The sequence below is a fragment of the Salvelinus fontinalis genome, chromosome 22, assembly GCF_029448725.1.
Source record: "Salvelinus fontinalis isolate EN_2023a chromosome 22, ASM2944872v1, whole genome shotgun sequence".
In the NCBI taxonomy this organism is placed as follows: Eukaryota; Metazoa; Chordata; class Actinopteri; order Salmoniformes; family Salmonidae; genus Salvelinus; species Salvelinus fontinalis.
This window is the reverse complement of record NC_074686.1, coordinates 14,650,258-14,656,257: the sequence shown is the minus strand read 5'-3', so window position 1 is coordinate 14,656,257 and position 6,000 is coordinate 14,650,258.

Here is a 6,000-nt window from a genome sequence, read left to right as displayed (position 1 = left end):
TGCATACTTCCGCACACACAAACAAGCAAGCAGTTGACAAGTGCCTGTTGGTCTGTACCTTGTAAGCTAGTCCTTTAGATGAACTTCTCCAAGTGCTGAAGATATTATTTTGAAATAATCAATAAAAACACAGATAATTAAAGAACTGCCTGTCCGGCTGAGTCTGCCAGTCTCTGGAATGATGAGCATGCAGTGTGAAGACACATTTCCTCTTAGTGGGACTTAAATAGAGAAAGAAGGGAGAGAGAGAGAAAGAGGGAGAGAAAGATAGAGAGAGGGAAGCTACGGCTGTGCCGGAGTGGCGGGGAATGTCCTTTAACTAAGAGCGCTGTTTGGGACAGACATTGTCTTTGTGTGTGTGTGTCAGAAACCTGCAGCGCCATCCTGTCCCAGGATCAGAGAGGGACAGAACCTGTCAGGTCTCCGGTGACAAGGTTACTGTGTGTGTGTTAGTGGGTGTGTGTGTGTGTGTGTGTGTCTCAGCGAGGGAGTGTGAAGGGCGCAGCTCTTCCGTCCATCAAGTGTGTGTGTGTGTGTCTGTGTGTGTCAAATCACGTTACATCACCACCCTCTGTTGACAAGTCACAAGATCATGTCAGATCACAGTCTCATTGGACTGACAGACTGTCACATGCACGCACACAGACACGCACACCGACATGCACTGACACACACAGACACGCACTGACACACACAGACACGCAGTTACATGCACACAGACACGCACTTACACACACAGACTTACACACGCTCACAAAATCGGAGGACAATTGAACCTGATTAGGATGGTTAGAATGTTCAACAGATAGTTCTGACCTCTATTGCCACTTCCTGTAGTTACCTGTCAGTGCTGACAGGGAGAATGCTGGGTATCGCAGAGGGGATTGATTTTAGAACTAGTTGTCTCTCTTACAGTTCACATTGTAAGACATCATCAATCTCTCTCTCCCTCTTTCTCTCTCTCTCCCTCTTTCTCTCCCTCTTTCTCTCTCTCCCTCTTTCTCAATTCAATTCAAATTCAATTTAAGGGGCTTTATTGGCATGGGAAACACATGTTTACATTGCCAAAGCAATTGAAATAGATAAAAAAAACAAAAGTGAAATAAACAATAAAAAATTAACAGTAAATATTACACAAAAGTTCCAAAAGAATAAAGACATTTCAAATGTCATATTATGTATATATACAGTGTTGTAATGATGTGCAAATAGTTAAAGTACAAAAGGGAAAATAAATAAACATAAATATAGGTTGTATTTACAATGGTGTTTGTTCTTCACTGGTTGCCATTTTCTTGTGGTCAACAGGTCACAAATCTTGCTGCTGTGATGGCACACTGTGGTATTTCACCCAATAGATATGGAAGTTTATCAAAATTTGATTTGTTTTTGAATTCTTTGTGGGTCTGTGCAATCTGAGGGAAATATGTGTCTCTAATATGGTCATACATTTGGCATGAGGTTAGGAAGTGCAGCTCAGTTGCCACCTAATTTTGTGGGCAGTGTGCACATTGCCTGTCTTCTCTTGAGAGCCAGGTCTGCCTACGGTGGCCTTTCTCAATAGCAAGGCTATGCTCACTGAGTCTGTACATAGTCAAACATTTCCTTAATTTTGGGTCAGTCACAGGGGTCAGGTATTCTGCCACTGTGTACTCTCTGTTTAGGGCCAAATAGCATTCTAGTTTGCTCAGTTTTTTTTGTAAAGTCTTTCCAATGTGTCAAGTAATTATCCTTTTGTTTTTTCATGATTTGGTTGGGTCTAATTGTGTTGCTTTCCTGGTTCTCTGTGGGGCTTTTTTGTGTTTGTGAACAGAGCCCCAGGACCAGCTTGCTTAGGGGGCTCTTCTCCAGGTTCATTTCTCTGCAGGTGATGCCTTTGCTATGGAAGGTTTGGGAATCACATCTTTTTAGGTGGTTGTAGAATTTAACGTCTCTTTTCTGGATTTTGATAATTAGCGGGTATTGGCCTAAATCTGCTCTGCATGCATTATTTGGTGTTTTATGTTGTACGCAGAGGAATTCAGCATTGCAGAGTCACAATTTGGTGTTTGTCCCATTTTGTGAATTCTTGGTTGGTGAACAGAAACCAGACCTCACAACCATAAAGAGCAATGGGTTATATAACTGTATTTTTTAGCCAGATCCTAATTGGTATGTCGAATTTGATGTTCCTTTTGATGGCTTAGAAGGCCCTTCTTGCCTTGTCTATCAGATCGTTCACAGCTTTGTGGAAATTACCTTTGGCGCTGATGTTTAGGCCAAGGTATGTATCGTTTTTTGTGTGTTCTAGGGCAATGGTGTCTAGATGGAATTTGTATTTGTGGTCCTGGCAACTGGACCTGTTTTGGAACACCATTATTTTTGTCTTACTGAGATTTACTGTCAGGGCCCAGGTCTGACAGAATCTGTGCAGAAGATCTAGGTGCTGCTGTAGGCCCTCCTTGGTTGGGGACAGAAACATCAGATCATCAGCAAACAGTAGACATTTGACTTCAGATTCTAGTAGGATAGGCCGGGTGCTGCAGACTGTTCTAGTGCCCTCGCCAATTCGTTGCTATATTTGTTGAAGAGGGTGGGGCTTAAGTTCTCTCTTCCTCTACTCCTCTTTCTCTCTCCATAATTTTCTTTCTCCCACACTTAGTCTCTCTCTCCTCTCCCTCTCCCCTCCCCCTTTCTGTCTCTTTCTCTCTACCTCTGTCCCTCCCTTACTCCTCTCTCTCTCTCTCGCTCTCCAGCCCCCCTCTCTCTCCCTCCCTCTCTCTCCCTCCAACTCCTCTCTCTGTCTCTCGCTCTCTCACTCTCTGTGTTTCTCCTTTCAGGTTCAGTTCTTCTCTAAGTCATCAGTGTGAGGTGAAATACAACTCCTCTCCTGTACTCCTGCAACCCTCACAGGACAAAGAGCGGGGTGTGTGTGTGTGTGTGTGTGTGTGTGTGTGTGTGTGTGTGTGTGTGTGTGTGTGTGTGTGTGTGTGTGTGTGTGTGTGTGTGTGTGTGTGTGTGTGTGTGTGTGTGTAGAGTAATGGTGTGTGTAACATGCTCCTCTCACCTCATTGGGTAGATGACCTGCCATCCACTCTGCTGCAATGCACACTGGGACGGCAGGCTGTTGTGTCCCTTAGCAAGCAATGTGCATAGGGAATCAGGCAGTGTTTTAAAAATATATATATATTTCACCTTTATTTAACCAGGTAGGCCAGTTGAGAACAAGTTCTCATTTACAACTGCGACCTGGCCAAGATAAAGCAAAGCAGTGCGACACAAACAACAACACAGAGTTACACATGGAATAAACAAACATACAGTCAAAAACACAATAGAAAAGTCTATATACAGTGTGTGCAAATGAGGCAAGATAAGGGAGGTAAGGCAATAAATAATCCATAGTGGCGAAATAATTACAATTTAGCAATTAAACACTGGAGTGATTGATGTGCAGAATATGAATGTGCAAGTAGAGATACTGCGGTGCAAAGGAGCAAAAAAATAAATAACAGTATGGGGATGAGGTAGATTGTATGGGCTATTTACAGATGGGCTATGTACAGGTACAGTGATCTGAGAGCTGCTCTGACAGCTGGTGCTTAAAGTTAGAGAGGGAGATATGAGTCTCCAGCTTCAGTGATTTTTGCATTTCGTTCCAGTCATTGGCAGCAGAGAACTGGAAAGAGAGGCGGCCGAAGGAGGAATTGGCTTTGGGGTGACCAGTGAGATATACCTGCTGGAGTGCGTGCTACGGTTGGGTGCTGCTATGGTGACCAGTGAGCTGAGATAAGGCGGGGCTTTACCTAGCAAAGACTTATAGATGACCTGGAGCTAGTGGGTTTGGCGACGAATATGAAGCGAGGGCCAGCCAACGAGAGCATACAGGTCGCAGTGGTGGGTAGTATATGGGGCTTTGGTGAGAAAACGGATGACACTGTGATAGACTGCATCCAATTTGCTGGGTAGAGTGTTGGAGGCTATTTTGTAAATGACATCGCCGAAGTCAAGGATCGGTAGGATAGTCAGTTTTACGAGGGTATGTTTGGCAGCATGAGTGAAGGATGCTTTGTTGCGAAATAGGAAGCCGATTCTAGACTTAATTTTGGATTGGAGATGCTTAATGTGAGTCTGGAAGGAGAGTTTACAGTCTAACCAGACACCTAGATATTTATAGTTGTCCACATATTCTAAGTCAGAACTGTCCAGAATAGTGATGCTGGACGGGCGAGCGGGTGCAGGCAGCGATCAGCTGAAGAGCATGCATTTAGTTTGACTTGCATTTAAGAGCAGTTGGAGGCCACGTAAGGAGAGTTGTATGGCATTGAAGCTCATCTGGAGGTTAGTTAACACAGTGTCCAAAGAAGGGCCAGAAGTATACAGAATGGTGTCGTCTGCATAGAGATGGATCAGAGAATCACCAGCAGCAAAAGCGACATCATTGATGTATATAAAGAAAAGAGTCTGCCCGAGAATTGAACCCTGTGGCACCACATAGAGACTGCCAGAGGTCCGGACAACAGGCCTTTCGATTAGACCCACTGAACTCTGTCTGAGAAGTAGTTGGTGAACCAGGCGAGGCAGTCATTTGAGAAACAAAGGCTGTTGAGTCTGCCGATAAGAATGTGGTGATTGACAGAGTTGAAAGCCTTGGCCAGGTCGAGGAATACAGCTGCACAATATTGTCTGTTATCGATGGCGGTTATGATATCGTTTAGGACCTTGAGCGTAGCTGAGGTGCACCCATGACCAGCTCGGGAACCAGATTGCAGAGCGGAAAAGGTACGATGGGATTTGAAACGGTCGGTGATCTGTTTGTTAACTTGGCTTTCGAAGACCTTAGAAAGGCAGGGTAGGATAGATTTAGGTCTGTAACAGTTTGGGTCTAGAGTGTCTCCCCCTTTGAAGAGGGGGATGACCGCGGCAGCTTTCCAATCTTTGGGGATGTCAGACGATATGAAAGAGAGGTTGAACAGGCTAGTAATAGGTTGCAACAATTGCAGCGGATAATTTTAGAAAGACAGGGTCCAGATTGTCTAACCCGGCTGATTTGTAGTGGTCCAGATCTTGCATCTCTTTCAGAACATCGGCTGTCTGGATTTGGGTGAAGGAGAAATAGTCCCACCTCTTCAACAGCCAGTGAAACTGCAGGGCGCCAAATTCAAAACAACAGAAATCCCTTAATTAAAATTCCTCAAACATACATATATTTTACACCATTTTAAAGATACACTTGTTGTAAATCCAGCCACAGTGTTCGATTTCAAAAGGGCTTTACAACGAAAGCAAACCAAACGATTATGTTAGGTGAGTGCCTATTCACAGAATAACACAGCCATTTTTCCAGCCAAAGAGAGGATTCACAAAAAGCAGAAATATAGATCAAATTAATCACTAACCTTTGATGATCTTCATCAGATGACACTCATAGGACTTCATGTTACACAATACATGTATGTTTTGTTCGGTAAAGTTCATATTTATATCCAAAAATCTGAGTTTACATTGGTGTGCAACGTTCAGAAGTCCAAAAACATCCGGTGATTTTGCAGAGAGCCACATCAATTTACAGAAATACTCATTATAAATGTTGATGAAAATGCAAGTGTTATGCATGGAATTTTAGATGCACTTCTCCTTAATGCAACCGCTGTGTCAGATTTCAAAAAAGCTTTATGGAAAAAGCAAACCATGCTATAATCTGAGGTCGGCGCTCAGAGCCCAATCAAGACAAAAATATATCCGCCATATTGTGCAGTCAACAGAAGTCAGAAATAACATTATAAACATTCACTTACCTTTGATGATCTTCATCAGAATGCACTCCCAGGAATCCCATTTCCACAATAAATATTTTGTTTGTTCGATAATGTCCATCATTTATGTCCAAATTCCTCCTTGTTGTTCTAGCGTTCAGTACACTTTCCAAACTCACAACGCGCGGGCAAGTCCAGCGGAAAGTACGGACGAAAAGTTAAAGTTATATTACAGTCCGTAAAAACATGACAAACGAACTATTGA